This window comes from Aethalodelphis obliquidens, unplaced genomic scaffold, assembly GCF_003676395.1.
Source record: "Aethalodelphis obliquidens isolate GAN/ISIS:26980383/991018 unplaced genomic scaffold, ASM367639v1 scaffold5, whole genome shotgun sequence".
NCBI classification, from domain to species: domain Eukaryota; kingdom Metazoa; phylum Chordata; class Mammalia; order Artiodactyla; family Delphinidae; genus Aethalodelphis; species Aethalodelphis obliquidens.
Window position 1 is genome coordinate 35,304,156 of NW_020837949.1, and position 18,775 is coordinate 35,322,930.

At 35.2% G+C, this 18,775-nt stretch overlaps 1 long non-coding RNA gene across 1 annotated transcript in view; it reads right to left on the minus strand.

Annotated features, from left to right (window-relative positions):
• Window positions 1-18,775, minus strand: part of LOC113618198 (uncharacterized) — a 632,034-nt gene that overhangs the window by 59,015 nt on the left and 554,244 nt on the right. Inside the window, exon 9 of the long non-coding RNA XR_003431920.1 lies at window positions 14,605-14,664. This is a non-coding gene — a long non-coding RNA (uncharacterized LOC113618198). The remainder of the gene's footprint in view (window positions 1-14,604; window positions 14,665-18,775) is intronic.

Here is an 18,775-nt window from a genome sequence, read left to right on the forward strand (position 1 = left end):
TAGCAGAAGCTGGGAGAGGCATGCAGGTGGGGTAAAAGGAGAATTTTACCACAGAAAAGCCAAAGCAACTAAAATATATATTCTGTTCAGGGTTGTAAATGCCAAGAATGCACAGCTGAAGGAATTCCTAAGGCACCAACTCTTGAAAGATTTGTGGATTTCAGATTGTTGATATTAAATCTAAATATGCTGGGATGAAGTTGTTGGATTTTTTTTCTTTTTACGCAGTTTGGTTACACTTTCCTGATCCATGCATACATATAGTATGTGATCCATAAATGTGGATTTACTAAAATACAAGAATCTTGTGGCCCTGACTCTATTGGAAAGTACACACGTTAGCTTTTCTACTCTGAAGAGAAAGGTAAAATCAGTGTCGTTTAAGGCATCAACGGCTTTAATGAGGGTGAGTCATAGCACTCAGGGAGGTGAACCTGTTTATTTTTATTACACAACACTTTTAACTGGGACCATTTTAAAAAAGCCAAATGACAGACAGGGACCAAGATTAGATGCATCCTCAGTAGACAGCTGGCATGCCCTGCCAGAAGGAGGATTTAGTGGAGTGTGGCTGGTAAGAAATAGTCAACAATTGGGGGAAGGGGAAGTGAAAAAAAAACTCCCTGAAGAAAGTAAAAAAACAGGTCACAGTAATTTCCCTCAGGACTAAAATGTGTGACATGAGCTTTTGCATTAAGTCAGAAATTTCAGAGTAAGAGGAACCAGGAAAGAACCAAAACCATGTGGAATAATGTTGCTATTGTATTTGGGAGGGCTCAAATAAAAAGTTACTGAGTCCTTTCCAAACTAACTAGCTAAATGGTGTGCTATTTCTCAAAAAGAACTTGCTTCCAGGAAAAGGGAATTAAACTTGTTTTCCTATTTCAGATTGAATTATAGTAGTGAATTTATTAACTAATCAACTAAGGTACATATGGTTAAAAAAAAAAAAAACTTCCTCATACTGCAGCAAAAAAATGTATTCTAAGACTTATCAGGTGACAATACCTTATATTGGAGACATGACATCAATGAAGCAAAGTCACTGTTGACCATCCCAGAAAGTTATAATACTGTTTCTAGCTTCTTCTAAAAATGTCCTGTCTATAGCCAGCCTTTCCAAGAATGTTATTCTCCTGCATTTAAACTAGGCAATAGTTTAGTGCATAAGTTTGCATTGGGGATTGGGGATATTTCCTTGAAAACACTTTATTTTTTTTCCAGAAGCAATGTAAAAATGATTGTCCAAGAAGCCTAAAATAAATGAGTAGCTCCCCAGGAGTAAATGGTGTACTTCTCTGAGATATGTGAATTCCAAAAGAGGCAAGGGTTTCATGCACAAAATAAATGGAGAAAGGAATCAACAGCATTTTCTTGATCCAAACTACAGAAGTTGCAGGGGAAGCTGGAGGTGCATTTTTATAGCCGTGCACCCATGGGAAGAGAAGAGGCTCTGCCAGGAGATCCTTAGGGATACAGGGGAAAGAAGTGATGTTTCGGTATTGTCAGGAACTAATAAGTTGTCTGGAACTCAATAAATGTTTGTTGAAATAATAAGGAATGACTTTTGATATGGCAATTATGAATAATTCTGCACAGTACAAAAAATTGCTACAGATAAATTTTAACTATAAAGTCATACAAAAGTTTTCTAGTGGGTTGAAATTTTTATAGTTGTAATGTCTCAATAATGATTTTGGGAAAGATTGAGGAAATAAAATGGTGAAAATAATTTAAAGTGATTTTTAAAAAAATAAAACTTATGTGATGATTTTCTAATTCAGAACTACTTAAAGATAATTGTTTCTTTGATGATATACATTTTTTCTTATATATATATTTTAAAGTATATCCTATATATTTTAACAGCAGCCAAAATTAATCTTTATAAATTAAAAATTTTAAATAAAAACAATATAATCATTCTTAACAAACTGATTTGCTAATATATGAACGGTATAAGTCAATGACTTTATCAAAAGACTAAGATTTTGAGACTATATATCTATTTAATACATAAGGTAATGAATTTGTAGCACGGAGGATTGATTTAAATTTAGGGGGATATTTCCTTAAAAGAAACAAGTTCATGGTCACTTTGTATGTAGAAACATGGTTCTCAAGGCAGTCCCTCAATTAGTAAGGAGAGAAAACGAGAGAGAAAATTATTCTGCATTAAAAATTCTTTAGTTTCCTGAGAGAAGTGTTGGTAGGGCCCAAAGTAAAGTAAACAGAGAAAAGAGTGAAGAGGAGGACGAGAAGAGAGGACTTAGGAAGGGCATTGTCTAAGAAGTGATGGGAAATGTCTAAGGAATGTGAAAGAATAAGGGTCTGATCTTGAGCTACAAATTGTTTATTACACAATCCTGACAAAATAAACCTGTCTTTGACTTCAGACTTTCAGAGCGTGGTACAGACATTGCCTTTTATATCACAATTTAAAATATTCTATAGTAAAATGAGCTTCAGACTGACAACTATATTTTTTAATACATATTTGATGTTCTTTTGGAAACATTAATATGGAGAATTTCTATAACATAAAAAGGAGACATTAATTTAATGAAGTTATCACCTAACATAAACAGCGATCAACTCATAATCAATTTTGTTGTATGTATACCACCTCATCCTTTGCTGCCAGCCTGCCCGGATTATTTTGAAGCAAATGCCAAACATCCTATCATTTTATCCATGAATATGTCAGTGTCTTTCCTCAAAATACAAGGACTTAGTTAAAAAAAAAAAACACAATATAATTATCACACATAAATTTTACCAAAAATTTATTTTCATAATCGTCTAGTCAGTATTCAAATTTTCTGATTGTCTCATGATTCTATCTGTTTTTCAAATTGAAATCCAAATAAGGTTCAAATTTTTCAGTTGATTGATGTATATCTTTGAATCAATGTATATTGATCCATCTCTCACTCTATTTTTCCTGTCAATTTATAGGTGTATGAAAGTGGGTTATTTTTCCTTTTGAGTCTAGATTTTGCATCGCTAGCAGACAATAACAAAATTTTGAATTTTGCTAATTAGGTGAGAAACTGTATCTCAGTGGATTTTAATTTATCTTACATGTGATATGGAATATCTTTTCACATATTTGAGCACCACATTCACGTATTTCTTTTTCTGTGATTTTGTAATTCATATATTTTGTCCATTATTCTATTGTATCATTGATACATTGTTTTCTTCTCTATCTTTAGAAGTCCTTTATATATTGGTATTAAAGATATTAAAGATATTAATTCTTTGTGATATAATTTGCAAATATTTTTGTACTATTTTGTCATTTATCTTTTGACTTTGGTGGTGGTTGTGTGTGTCTTAATATACCAAATAAAATTTTATTTTTATGTTGTCAAATTTATCAATTTTTTTTTTCTTTCTTTTTTTATTTTTGCTTCTAGAGTTTGTCACTATTAGAAATATTGGGTTGGCCAAAAAGTTCGTTTGGGATTTTCATGAGATGTTATGGACAAACCCGAACAAACTTTTAGGCCAGCCCAATATTTTCACCTCTCCCAGGTTATAGAATTCACCCAGGTCACAATGTGTTGCTGGTAGGACTCTCAGAAGTGAGTAATTGCTTTTGTGGAATAATATGATATAAAATAGGAATGGCATGAGTAATAAGTGAGACACAGAGCAGAGACAGAGAAGCTGGGGAAGCTGAATTAAAAGTTAACATTTAAGAAGCCCCCAGAGAATCTCCTTATCTATAAGGACACTGAAGTTTCTTCTCTAGAAAGGGGGATAAAATCACTTTTATCTGAGGGTCACAGCAAAGAGTATTTCCAGAATGCTGGAGGCCTGAGGCTTGGGTACACCCAAGGAGTGGACAACTTGGTCACATTCAGCCATGTGCAATATAATTATTCACAGCACTTTTTCATGGCCTAACCATATCACTTCAGAGGTAAAGTGACAAGTAGACTGTTAATTTAACCTGCATCTAAATATCAGCATATTGAAAAGAAAGAAGTATTTGATAAATGAAAAACCTTGTTTTCAAATAATGAAAGCATTCTCTTTGTAACTTAATATGTCAAATAGACTATTTTAAAATCAGTTAAGCAAGGTAACTCTGTGGTGTTAATCCCATGACTACTGACTTGACTATCTTTTGGTTCAATCTAATTCAGTGCTAGATCTGTGGTTACGAAACTATGCTGCCTGAGTGGTCTTAAGTACATTCATTAATAATATAGGCAAAATGCTTTTCACAGATTTCCCCTAGGCTGACACATACACAGGCACACATACTCTATAGTTATTACCAGGCATACCTATAATCATACTGTTTATGATGAAGAGATTACAAAATAATCTGAGCTTCAAATTTTCATTTTAAAATAGTGTATCTTCTCATTGATGCACATGAGATACATCACATCTCATCCACATGAGATACATCAAATTACGGGATTCAAAATAGAACCTACTAGAAAATTTACCTTGAAAAAATATGTGAAAGGATAGCTACTATCTCAGCTAACCCTGTGTAACTTCCTCTCTTTCCCTTTGGTCTATTAACTAAAGGACATGTTAACTCTTGATAACAGGTTTTGAAGGATTCCAATCATAACTGGTTAATGCCCTCTATGTTGGAGGCTACATACTGTGAACAGCATGGCCTAAATCTCTCTTTTCCCAAAGCCACATTGATTCTTCTGAGTTTTTCCTTCTTTCTTTTTTAAATTTTACTCTCTTAGAAAATGTCAATGATACAATACAGTGTTATCAACTATATTTCTTTATTTGTTTAATTAATTTGATAAACTGACACTATATACCTAGTAGGATCTTGGTGAGTATGAAGTAAGGCTGTCTGTGTAAAGTTCTTATCACTTGCTGGCTATATAATAGCTGTTCAATAAACACTAGCTCTCTCTCCCCAACACTCTTTTCTATACTGTATATACACAGCCTATAATGTATATTTGAATGAACCATGTATTTGCCTTGATATTCTAGGGAAGAATAGCTTTTCCTAGGGTAAGGTCATTATACGTCAAATATTGTCCCAGGAACCTGAGCTGCATCTCTTAACCTTTTCCAGTTTATAAAAAATCTCCTTGGATTGCCAAAATGAACAGGGATATTTACTGCCTCTTATGAAGCATGAGTCATCAGTTTAATTTAAGAGCTCAAGTGTTTCAGAGGACATTTGTCAGTTGAATCAGAAACATCTCTATTAACCAGCAGACCTTACCATAGCATTAGCTGGCTCTATAATTAGACACTACTAGGAGTTATGGGGGAAAATTAACAAGGTAGCAATAAAAATAATAGTGAAGTTTGCTCTTCTGATGGATGCAAAAATTAATGTTCCTTTCAAAGCTGCAGGAAGCTCTGGTTGATTCTGCATCACAATGTCTGTTTGTAAGGAGACACAACACAAATGCCCACAACCCACTGTGTCCTCCAAAGTTATTCATCAGTTATGAAAATTGGATTTGGGTTGATCTGGAGATTTCCTGAACAATATCTATAAAGAAAAAACTTTTTGATGAAATAAATTAAAAAGTGAGATGTGTATTTAACTTCAGAGGTTATTTATTTAAATACAGTTATTAGCACATATTTAAAAATGATGGAGCTAATTACAAATGAATCCCTTCTCATTAAATTAGGTTTTGAAGGATCTTTACTTGAAATCCTCATTTTTTTTTTTTTTTACATCTTTATTGGAGCATAATTGCTTTACAATGGTGTGTTAGTTCCTGCTTTATATCAAAGTGAATCAGTTATACATATAAATATGTTCCCATATCTCTTCCCTCTTGTGTCTCCCTCCCTCCCACCCTCCCTATCCCACCCCTCTAGGTGGTCACAAAGCACCGAGCTGATCTCCCTGTGCTATGCAGCTGCTTCCCACTAGCTATCTATTTTACATTTGGTAGTGTATATATGTCCATGCCATTCTCTCGCTTTGTCACAGCTTACCCTTCCCCCTCCCCATATCCTCAAGTCCATTCTGTAGTAGGTCTGTGTCTTTATTCCCATCTTACCCCTAGGTTCTTCATGACATTTTTTTCCCTTAGATTCCATATATATGTGTTAGCATATGGTATTTGTCTTTCTCTTTCTGACTTACTTCACTCTGTATGACAGACTCTAGGTCCATCCACCTCACTACAAATAACTCAATTTCGTTTCTTTTTATGGCTGAGTAATATTCCATTGTATATATGTGCCACATCTTCTTTATCCATTCATCTGATGATGGACACTTAGGTTGCTTCCATCTCCTGGCTATTGTAAATAGAGCTGCAATGAACATTTTGGTACGTGACTCTTTTTGAATTATGGTTTTCTCAGGGTATATGCCCAGTAGTGGGATTGCTGGGTCATATGGTAGTTCTATTTGTAGATTTTTAATGAACTTCCATACTGTTCTCCATAGTGGCTCTACCAATTCACATTCCCACCAGCAGTGCAAGACTGTTCCCTTTTCTCCACACCCTCTCCAGCATTTATTGTTTCTAGATTTTTTGATGATGGCCATTCTGACTGGTGTGAGATGATATCTCATTGTAGTTTTGATTTGCATTTCTCTGATGTTGAGCATTCTTTCGTGTGTTTGTTGGCAGTCTGTATATCTTCTTTGGAGAAATGTCTATTTAGGTCTTCTGCCCATTTTTGGATTGGGTTCTTTGTTTTTTTGTTATTGAGCTGCATGAGCTCCTTATAAATTCTGGAGATTAATCCTTTGTCAGTTGCTTCATTTGCAAATATTTTCTCCAATTCTGAAGGTTGTTTTTTGGTCTTGTTTATGGTTTCCTTTGCTGTGCAAAAGCTTTGAAGTTTCATTAGGTCGCATTTGTTTATTTTTGTTTTTATTTCCATTTCTCTAAGAGGTGGGTCAAAAAGGATCTTGCTGTGACTTATGTCATAGAGTTTTCTGCCTATGTTTTCCTCTAAGAGTTTGATAGTTTCTGGCCTTACATTTAGGTCTTTAATCCACTTTGAGCTTATTTTTGTGTATGGTGTTAGGGAGTGTTCTCATACTTTTACATGTGCCTGTCCAGTTTTCCCAGCACCACTTATTGAAGAGGCTGTCCTTTCTCCACTGTACATTCCTGCCTCCTTTATCAAAGATAAGGTAACCATATGTGCATGGGTTTATCTCTGGGCTTTCTATCCTGTTCCATGGATGTATATTTCTATTTTTGTGCCAGTACCATACTATCTTGATTACTGTAGCTTTGTGGTATAATCTGAAGTCAGGGAGCCTGATTCCTCCAGCTCCGTTTTTCGTTCTCAAGATTGCTTTGACTATTCGAGGTCTTTTGTGTTTCCATACAAATTGTGAAATTCTTTGTTCTAGTTCTGTGAAAAATGCCAGTGGTAGCTTGATAGGCATTGCATTGAATCTGCAGATTGCTTTGGGTAGTAGAGTCATTTTCACAATGTTGATTCTTCCAATCCAAGAACATGGTATATCTCTCCATCTGTTTGTATCATCTTTAATTTCTTTCATCAGTGTCTGATAATTTTCTGCATACAGGTCTTTTGTCTCCTTAGGTAGGTTTATTCCTAGATATTTTATTCTTTTTGTTGCAATGGTAAATCGGAGTGTTTTCTTAATTTCACTTTCAGATTTTTCATCATTAGTGTATAGGAATGTCAGAGATTTCTGTGTATTCATTTTATATCCTGCTACTTTACCAAGTTCATTGATTAGCTCTAGTAGTTTTCTGGTAGCATCCTTAGGATTCTCTATGTATAGTATCATGTCATCTGCAAATAGTGACAGCTTTACTTCTTCTTTTCCAATTTGGATTCCTTTTATTTCCTTTCTTCTCTGATTGCTGTGGCTAAAACTTCCAAAACTATGTTGAATAGAAGTGGTGAGAGTGGGCAACCTTGTCTTGTTCCTGATCTTAGTGGAAATGGTTTCAGTTTTTCACCATTGACGACGATGTTGGCTGTGGGTTTGTCATATATGGCCTTTATTATGTTGAGGAAAGTTCCCTCTATGCCTACTTTCTGGAGGGTTTTTATCATAAATGGGTGTTGAATTTTAGTCTGTAGTCATCATTTTAGCCATTTCATTGATCACCATGGAATTAACCCCTCAAATTAGTCTGGATCAGTGTGGATTTACATTATAAACTACAAAAGTTGGTTTGTAGGCCTGACAGACATGGCAAAAGTAATTAACACTTCAAAACACTACCAATTTAGTGACCTAATTTAGGGAAGAGTAACGTATATTGAGGATGTGAAACTAAATTAAATTCCAGTTAAATACGAATATTTTTCTTCACATACTGAGTCATCTGATTCAGACCCCACAGGGTGCAGTGTTACCTTGCTTGGTGAACTGCATAATTATTTATAGATTTCTCTCAACATTAAGTTTACCCCTTATCTAACTTTACACAGGCAGTCTAGCTAGTGACTCTCAGAGAGATACCCTCCTGTATAATATGTTCCCACATGGCAGGTCAGGGCCCAGGTGCCCCTTTTTCCATTCTTTGTTGATGGTTTGAAAATATCAGGACAACGACTGCATGCCACATTGGTTTTATAATTCCTAATCAAATGTCTCTACAGGGGGCTCTAATTCCACATAACGTGTATAAAACAAAGAGATAAATGTTACTTATTATTAGGAATGGAGGCTCAAGGATCTATTGTGAAGCTTTGTACTTATTGATGGAATTCTAAAACTAGGCTATAAAAAAGTTATTTCTTGATGAAACATTAACGATAAATAACAAGCCTTCAGGCGGTTAAATACTTAACACTCAAAGACATTTCCATTTGAAGCATTTTTAAGAATATGAACTAATGGAATGAAATTGTATTTCTAATAAAGTACAATATTAGTTCTACAATGAAACTCAGTGTTAATTGAGTGAAATCTTTAAGGTCTTAAAAGTAATAATTTGTGTGTGTGTTTGTGTTTTAAAGAGATTAATTAGAGGATGCATATGGTTGACTTTAGGCCAACTAGACATGTTTCTCTTGTTTAAGAATAGAGAAAGAGAAAAACTTCTTAGAAACATACTGGTGAGAACATTTACTTACTGTTCAGTGTAGAAATGAATAAGAAAAGGAAGGAAGTGATAATAGTGTCATCTAAGGGCAGGCCTCCTGGAGCCAGACAGAGTCAGATAAAGTACAGATTAGGCTGCTCATTCTTTTTGAAGGCCATAACACTAACTCAAATATAGTCTTAAGAAAATTCCTGAGGATAACTGGCATGCACAATAGTCATGAGGGACAGATACCAGAATGTCAATGTATTAATTTGCAGTTAGAACTAGTTCAATCGCATGGGACTAGAGTACTCTACTAGCCTGATTAGCATATTCTCTCTCTATAGTCAAGCTACATAGAGAAAGTAAATCATAATCAGAAAGATGCTATTTGAGAGTAGAATCAGAACAAAAGAAGTTAAACTATATAAATATGGAATTGCCTCATTCTAGGGTGGTTTAACATACCCCTCTCACAAAGTAAAGTGTTTGCCAATAAAACCAGAAATCAGTAAAGTCCACCAGTTATCATCACCTCCATCCGTCTCCATTGGAGGGATAGACTTGCCATATGGACTGAAAATACCTCATGGTTGGAGGCTAAGTTTTTCTCTACCTTATGGTGTTTGAGTAGGCACTGCTAACAGCTGCCTCTCTGACTCTTCTTATTTTTATGCTGACCAATTGCTTTTCTAATAGACATAGTCCTTTTGAATGGGTGTGCATGTATGTGTGTATGCAAGCATATGTGTGTATAACTGGATTAGAATTAAATCCAAATGTATGGCCTATAAGCCGTCCTGTCTCTTTCCAGTGATTGCGTTATGTCTTCTCTGATCCATTACTTGTTGCTTTTACAATTTACTTCTCCATGGACAAGTTCATTTTACTTATTTCCAAGTTCCTTGAGGGACATCTCTGTGTAAGCTCATACTTATTAAGAAATGTTATCATATACTTTCTCTCACCAAAAAAATAGATAAATGGCCTTGGCATAACAATTTTGACAACTAATAAAACTGTTCTACCTCTTCAAGTAATGAAGTCTTTTTTAGTAGTGCTAAGCAAATTTCTATTAGATGGTTGCAAAGATTTAGTTAATGAATAATTTGAATTATCTGTGGTTAACCATCTATTGAATGGTTTATAGCATTTGAGCACTACCTATATAAATCCTGTATTAATCATTATACGAGCTGACTTATGGCATAAGGGAAAGCAAATTTGATGTTTGTTCCCAAGTTTAGACTCCATATTACCACCACTTAGACCTTGTCTTGGTTTGGATACTATGATGTAAGCACTATAACATTATTATAGAAGCAAAAAAGTTATTGAACATTAAAAAGTGGAGTTTTAACCAGTAAAAACACACTATTGCATTTAATTTTTCACAAACTGTGCTCCTGGGATTTGTTTGAAAGCACCACTGGATAATGCTGAGTAATACTGCATGAGTAGGGCTTGGGGGTAGTACTTTGAATTACCTCCTGATGTTTGCTTTAAGAGGAGTAACTTTGCTTTCTAAATTCTATTAAAAAATCAATTTGGTTTCCAAAAACAGTATTCTAATTTAAAGTTTTCTCAAGACATTAGTCAATCTCTTTGCTGATAACTGATTCCTTATGGACAAATATCAGCACTTTATATGCTACCTTATTGAAACCACAATGCTGGCTGGCAACAGACAGCTTTCCAGCATCACCTCTAGTATCACAGACAGAGTCCTGGACTAGGGGTTAACAGATCTAGATTTTAATCCTGACTAACTGTGTGATTTCAAATTATTTAATCCTTGGCTATTGGCCTCTGTTGGGTTGGATTGTTTCCCTCTCAAAATTCATATGTGGAAGTCCTAAGCCCCAGGACCTCAAATACAACCTTATTGGATATAGGGTCTTTACAGAGGTAGTCAGGTTTAAAATGAGGTCAACTAGGGTGGGCCCTAATCTGTTATGACTGGTGTCCTTATAAGAAGGGGAAATTCGTATACAGACATGTACACAGGGAAAACACTATGTGAATATAAAGACAGTCATCTATAAATTCAAGACAGAAGCCTTGATCAGATCTCTCCTTCACAGCCCTCAGAAGGAAAAGACCCTGCCAACAACTTGATTTCAGACCTCTAGACTCCAGAACTTTGAGACAATAAGTTTCTGTTGTTTAAACTACTCAGTTTGTAGTACTTTGTCACAGCAGCCCTAGCAAACTAACACAGCCTCTTGGGCTGAAAGGAGATGATGAAATCCTTCTATAACAGCCCTCTAGACCCTTGTTTTATCTCTTCTGTGTTAATGAAATTATTCTTTTATCTCTGTGCTTTGCAATCATATTTCTGAAATAAAGATCTGATCTTGCCAATGTGCTGCATAAAGCCTCCAAGGGAACACCTCCATATATGGCAGACAGAGCCTTTCCTGGTCTGTTCCAAAGCCACAATTTCAGGTAGCCTCTCTGCCCCCAAATGCCATTGTTGTCCATTTCCTCCCTGGACAACTCTGCCCTTTCTTTTAGTTTGGGAGATCAAGACCAAGTGCAAGAGAATTATGGCAACACGACCCTGGACAATGTTGGAGCAGATCAAAGGGAGAGCACATGGGAAATGGGAAGAAGAGAGAAAAATGGTAAATTTACATAGTTTCTGTGTAAAAACTTGTTGACTAATGTTTTAGGTCAAACAAAATGAATCAGAACGTTTATATATTGAGATTTTTTGTTTGATGTTGCCAAAATTTTTTCAGACTTCTAGTGGCATGAATGTCTGCTTTGTAAACAGTTAAAATTGCAGGTTTTTATATATGGAAGCAGATACCTTAAAGAAGGCTTTCTATATATCCAGGAAAGACTAGTCAGCTTTGCTCAGTGTTGACATAATACACTGTCTAAACCCCTTCTCCATCATGCATTACATGAGGCAAATATAGTTTCTTACCTCACAGGACTGTCAGTTATTTGAGGTCAAGTACTACAACTTAAATATTTCTTTCAATTCACTATATATAGCATAGTACTTGACACTTGGTATATAGGAAAACTAAACAAAACCAAAGAAAAAAGTGTATTGAGTTTGAGCTTGGTTTAGGTCTTGATTTCTTCTCTTGAAATTTGCATTGGTTCTCTTCCAGAAATATTTTGGTCCAAGTGTGAAACAACGTAAAGCTATCAATTTATACCATTTTGGTAAGAGTATAAATAATATTTTTGAGAAATTAAAGCTACAACATGGTATTGTCATATACCAGCTGGACACTCCAGAATCGCTTGGCATAATCAAAGACTATCTTTAAATATAGAAGTCCTTGCTACTGCTCACTTACGGGAATGTCCACAAGAAAGGTAGCCCAACTGCAAGTCAACCCCTGCCTTTTGGGCTCATATTTGAAACCACTGTCTTCTTTCTGCATAGCAGTCCTAAGGGTCACTTTCAGCAGCAATCTGCAGATGACTGCCCACCCTTGGAGATGCCCTTTATCACCACCGCCAGCCAGGATGCTCCAAAATGAATCTTGTACATACCATACCAAACACACCATTCAAATCCACCCAGCCATTCTCCTGTGACCCAATAACCAATATAGACAGAAACTTGATTTCAATAGATGAAGATGATAACCAGAGTTTACTTAGGAAGAGAAATAGCTTTTTTCACAGCCTATCAAGTCCTTTACATTCAGTATTTTGCGACAACGCATTCAGACTTTAGGAGACCCAGTTAATATATAATTATAACAAAATTGAAAAGATTATCAGCAGCAAAAAGTGACTTAGAGAATAGGTTAAAGGATAGGGTTGGGGAAGACGAGAAAGGTGGAGGCTGTAAATGGAAAAAAGAAAAAAATGGCAAGGCTTACAATTTACGCAGATCCTTTGTATATATTTCTTGACTGTTCAAATGAAAATTGAATTATGGGGGCTTTTATAGTGAAGGAAAAACCCTCCAAACTTTAGCAGCTTAATTGGTAGCTTTTTAAAAAATTGTAAAGGGTTTTAAAACTACAATTCCACATTCTATGAAATAGAAACATTTTAGTGCTTTTATACCCTATTATTTTAAGCTTTAATATTTTTTCTGGAACTAAGTGTGGAAGATTAAGATAACAAAATTTGGCTTCTGGGTCTGCCTTGGCATTCTTCACCTTGCTCAGATGTATATGATTACATTTTCTATTATGCAAGCCATGGGGACATACGGTATTTTCACCAAAAAGTGATGAAAGGAACATCTTTAGGAAAGTTGAAAATATTGTCTAACTTAGGAAACAAACTTCTGAGACTGGGGATATTTTTTTCTGCTTGGCTACCTGGCAGTCTAAGTGTTGCATGTATGTGTAGAGTGTTGAGGGAAGGGGTATAGTTAGAGAACAGGCATGCAAACAAATAACCAAAAATATGTAACTCACAAAATTTGGTCAAATTCTAGATTGTTCATGATTGAGTGACACATGTAGAAATTGATCAATTTTATTTCTGAAAAACTTTGGCAAATGGTAAAGATGCTTGCTAAAAAGTAAGACTACTTACTCATTCTCCCTTGTTTCTGGACTTAACTCTTGATTAACTCAAAAGTAGGCTGAAGACTATGCAGCCGTTCTGCCATCTGCACTTTGACTGAACAAAAAAAGTTAGGCTTCAACTCCCTCCTCTGCCTAATATGTTAGGAATAAAAAATGATAGTTACTAGCAGGTCCCACAGTGAAGTTTGAGTTCAGCCTTGACTTCCCCATAAGCACTTTATGAGCTGAGCACCCAGCATGTAAATTTTGGTCATACAAAGAGTCACTACATCGTTATAAAATGATTGCTACCCTTTTGGAGAATTTGGTATATGCTGGATTTAACACTCATCTCACATTCTAAGAACAACAAAGCATAGGATTTTGTTCATCAAAACATCTAAATAATTAAGTGAATGGGAGACAGTATTAAGAATATTTTCACCACACATTCTTCTTTTTTTTTCTGGTCCCTCTACAGCCAGAGCATTTCTTTTTTCCTTAAAGTGAAATGCAACTAAAAGTTGTATCAATGTAGCATCCATTTAACAAAATTGGGACAAAAGATATGATCGCGTTTTCTAGGAAATAGTCTTCTTTGAGAACACATTTTAAAGAACTGACACAAAAGCTTTCTTCAAGGTAGAGGTAGTGTTAAGACATTAAGTAACTGGGACGAAGTGAGAGAGTGACATGGACTAATATATACTACCAAATGTAAAACAGATAGCTAGTGGGATGCAGCCGCATAGCACAGAGAGATCAACTCGGTGCTTTGTGACCACCTAGAGGGGTGGGATAGGGAGGGTGGGAGGGAGACGCAAGAGGGAGGAGATATGGGGTTGTATGTATAGCTGATTCACTTTGTTATAAATCAGAAACTAACACACATTGTACAGCAATTATACTCCAATAAAGATGTTAAAAAAAATCTATTTCCAGTACTTTGTTATGCAGGAACCATTTCTAAATAGAGCATTGGGTCTTTCAAATGAAAATACTTTTCTCATGTGCAGACCAATTTGTTCCATTGCTTCTGAAATGATAAGGTAATAGAAAACGCAGCCCAATACAAATATTAGAATGTACATCAAAGTACTTACTTCAGATGGATGTGTTCTCAAGAATAATTTTCACCTTTTCCTTTAAATATTTTTTCTTTCCTAAAAAGCAAAATATTAGAAAATAAATAACTTTGGGTAGAAACATAAATAATGTTCCAAAAAATGTAGAAAGGGTCAAAAATCTTTCAAGAAAACTGCAGATTTAAAGATGATTATAATATTAATAGAGAAAAACGAGATTCAAGAGTAAATATAAGAAGCATAAGAGAATTTAATAGTAATAAAATTACACTCAAAAAACCAATAGTTATTCTGTGTGTTCATTACGTATTTGTCTTTAATGCATTGAATTTTAGTGACAGTTCCTTCTTTAGTACTTTTGCAATATGCTTTGGCTCTTGCACTCTGAATCTATATGTTTGAGCTAATTTCTTGTTGATAGCAAGTAATGCTTATAAGCATACATAGGTCCTCTGCACTGGTCTTAACAACTCATAGAAACAGTGCATCTGTTTTGATCTAATCATAATTTTGAAACCACTGGTTCATGATTATGGCTCACTTTTCTATTCAAATACCTGTTTTGAACTTTGATAAAGTTCTCAGTGCTATTCTTTTTGAATAACTTCTTTCAAGGCACCAAATATAAAATAGTACAAAATATGGAAGGTTAGTAATATCCATTCTTTATATGAAAGTGGCTTGCTTTAAGGAGGAATAGTTACAGATTTGATAGTAACATGAAAGGAGTAAATTTCAAAGTACAATAATTTTCTCAGCATAAAGTGAAATGGAAATTTGGTGTTTTTCTGGTAAGTTTGACATATATGCAGAAATATTTGAAAATTTCACTTTTTAAAATGTGTACACAATAACTGATTTTAGAATGTATTTGAAATTGTTCTTTTTATCTCCCTTTACTCACTGGTTAAAGTATTATTCTAGAGATAATTTCACAAGAAGTGTCTTCAGAATATAAATAGTTACAGTACAGAAACCTGATTATTTTATTGGGAATATTCTGCAAGCCCTATGAAGGCAAAACTGCCTTTCAGAAATATTAAATTAAGTATTTATATATTAAACATTTATAAAATTAAATATATATTAATTAAATTTATGTATAATTAAATATATAATAAATTAAGTATTTAATATATATTAAATTATCTATTACATGACATTTCCAAAGCAAATAGACCATTAATAAATCTAAAAGCCATTTTTAATGCTTATTATCCTCTCCTTTTTATAGTGTTTGCTTTAATTCACCAGCTCCGTCTATGTGAAATGCTGGCTTCCGTGACACTAGAACCCTTCTGTTTTCTTGTCACTGTTCATTGCTCCCTCTCATGAGAAAGAAGACAGTGTACACAGTTCAACTACTCTTTTCCTCTGACAGCTCTGCTCATTCTGTCCCCGTTACCCTGGTAGCTTCTTTTCTTCTTTCTTCTTTGACCTGTTTGTGTCTTAAGGGTGCATGCTTCGCCCTCTTTCCTTTCACACAACTCACTCTTCCTTAGTAATCTCATCGCTCATATTACCAGCCCTAAACTGGTAACTGCCAACACATCTTTTATCTAGAGTAGAGGATGCAAACTTTTTCTGTAAAGGCCCAGATAGTATAGAATTTAGGCTTTGCAGGCCATACGGTCTCTGTCACAACTACTCAACCCCACTGTTGTAGCACAAAAGCAGCCATAGGCAACGTAAATGAAGGAGCACAGCCATGTTCCAATAAAACACTGGAATTTGAATTTCATGCAATGTGGATGTAGTCCTAACTCCTAATACCTCAGAATGTAACTGTATTTGTAAATAGAATCTTTAAAGAGGTAATTAAAATGAGGTCATTATGGTGGGCCCTAATCCATTATGACTTGTGCCCTTATAAGAAGAGGAAATTTAGACAGAATGATATAGAAGGAAGACCATGTGACAACACAAGGAGAAGACAGCCACCTACAAATTCAGGAGAGAGGCCTCGGAAGAAACCAACCCTGACAATACCGTGTGGACAACTCAGACTTCCAGCCTCCAGAACCGTGAGAAAATAAATTTCTGTTGTTTAAGCTATCCAGTCTGTGGTACTTTGTTGTGACAGTCCTATAAAACTAATGTAACATATTCTTCTTCTTTTTTAAATTAATTAATTAATTTTTTTTACAGTAGGTCCTTGTTGGTTATCTATTTTAAATATAGCAGTGTGTACATGTCACACTTCTTCATTTTTTTTCAACCATTTAAATTAGGCAAAACTATTTTTACATCACAGGAGGTACACAAACAGGTGATGGGCAGGTCCTCGTTTGCTGAGCCCTGATCTAGAAGTCCCTTTTCAAGCTTCATTTTATAAAGCAGACAACTACGTCTTCACTTCCTCAGATTTCCTCAAACTCAACCTGTTCCTAGGGCAGGTCATCCTGTCCTTCTCTGTTATCTAATCTGGTTTATACTTTCTCCTCTTTTGTGTTCCCTACCTTGCTGAGTGGAACCACCATCTACTTTGTCACCCAAACCTTAAACCTGGTAGTTATCCTAGATTTCTCATTTCCTTCATTTCCCACATCTAATATGGAACCAAATCTTACTGATTCTGTTTAATATTTCATTGACTATGTGGTGTGTCCTATCACTTATTCTTTTATAATACTGTGCAAATTTGTCCAGATCTTTAGTCTTACTGTCTACATTGCTGCCAGAGAGACTGTCTAAAGTCTAAATCTAATTACATTGTCCTTCCAGTGAAAACCTTTTAAAGCTTCTCTGTTATCTAAATCCTAAGCTTCTGAACATGATATACATTGTTTTCCATGAGGTCTTTCTTCATCAAATTCATTCCCTAATGGACTCCTCTTTCAACAATGGTTCAAATGAAATACTTGCCATTGTCAAGAAGGGGCGCAAGGTTACCTACTTCCCGGCCTTTATTTATGCTGTTCTCTTTGCAATACTTTACTTTTCCTTCTTCACTTGATGGACATTTGCTCCTTGACGATGGGAAATATTTTTCATCTTAGGTCTTACACAAGGCTTAGCAAAAGGTAGACTCTTCAAAAATACATTAATTATTAACTGTGATCAAAAGAGCCGTGTGAAAGATAATAACATATATATATTTGCACATACGTATGTATGTGATGTTAATGTGTGTGTGTATGTGTGTGCTTATGTACATAAATATGTGCACACAAAATCTCTGCTTTCTGGCCTAACTAACAGTGGTGTAACAGGTGCAACAACTTTTAGAGCTGGGTTGAAGGATAATTGGACTCCAAAGAGTTTGGGTCCAGAACTCCATCAGTTGAGGATGTATCCGGAAGCATCAGGGAAAACATCCCTGTCCATTTCCTGCTCACTCTGTCTGTAGCCCATTCGAAGCATGCATTGTCTTTTGCTTCCAGTTACTCAAGCCCTACATGACCTTCAAGGCTCCACTTAGAGCTGTACTCCTTCAGGGATCCAGAAGCCTGTTCCCACTATTCCAAAGTTTAGTGACTATTCGTTTCTCTCTTGTAATATTTAATAACGGCGTTTAGCACTCGCTTTTAAAATTTCCTTCTGATTTGGAGGTTTGTCTTCCCTTGCTTTGCAAAATACTTTGTTAAATGGTCATCTCAGCACATAGCTTAGTCCCAAGCACCATGTAGGCAGTTGGCAATTGAAGGACCAGGTCAGAAAGAGTCCTTTGTTTGATCACTCTTATAGCTCTGAGAGTCTACCCTGTATTGCATACATGAACTTTAACATTTGAGGGGTCACTGAACTTTTTGAGAATCCAGCAGATAGTGCCCCTCAGAAAAACCATAAATGTACACACACACACACACACACACCATCTATGCAAACAATTTTGTATATGATTTTAAGGATTTATCAACGCCAGCTTACCAGACTGCAAGTTCCTTTACCTACAGATGTGTTGTATTTTTTAATACTTAGCACAGTACCTAGCTGTTCAATAAATCTTGTCTAAAATAAACAGTACTGAACTCAAGCCTTTACTAGACAACATTTCCTATATTTGTATTCCATACAGTACTTAGCACAGTGTCTTGGCCATAATAGTAATTTAATAAATATTTGTTGAATCAAATTGAATTCTGCTTTCTTTGTATCTCAGAGAAATACCAATTATAGTGATATAGGTAGGTGGGGCTAAATAAATATTTACAATGACCCTTTTAACACTTAATCTTATTGTTTTAAC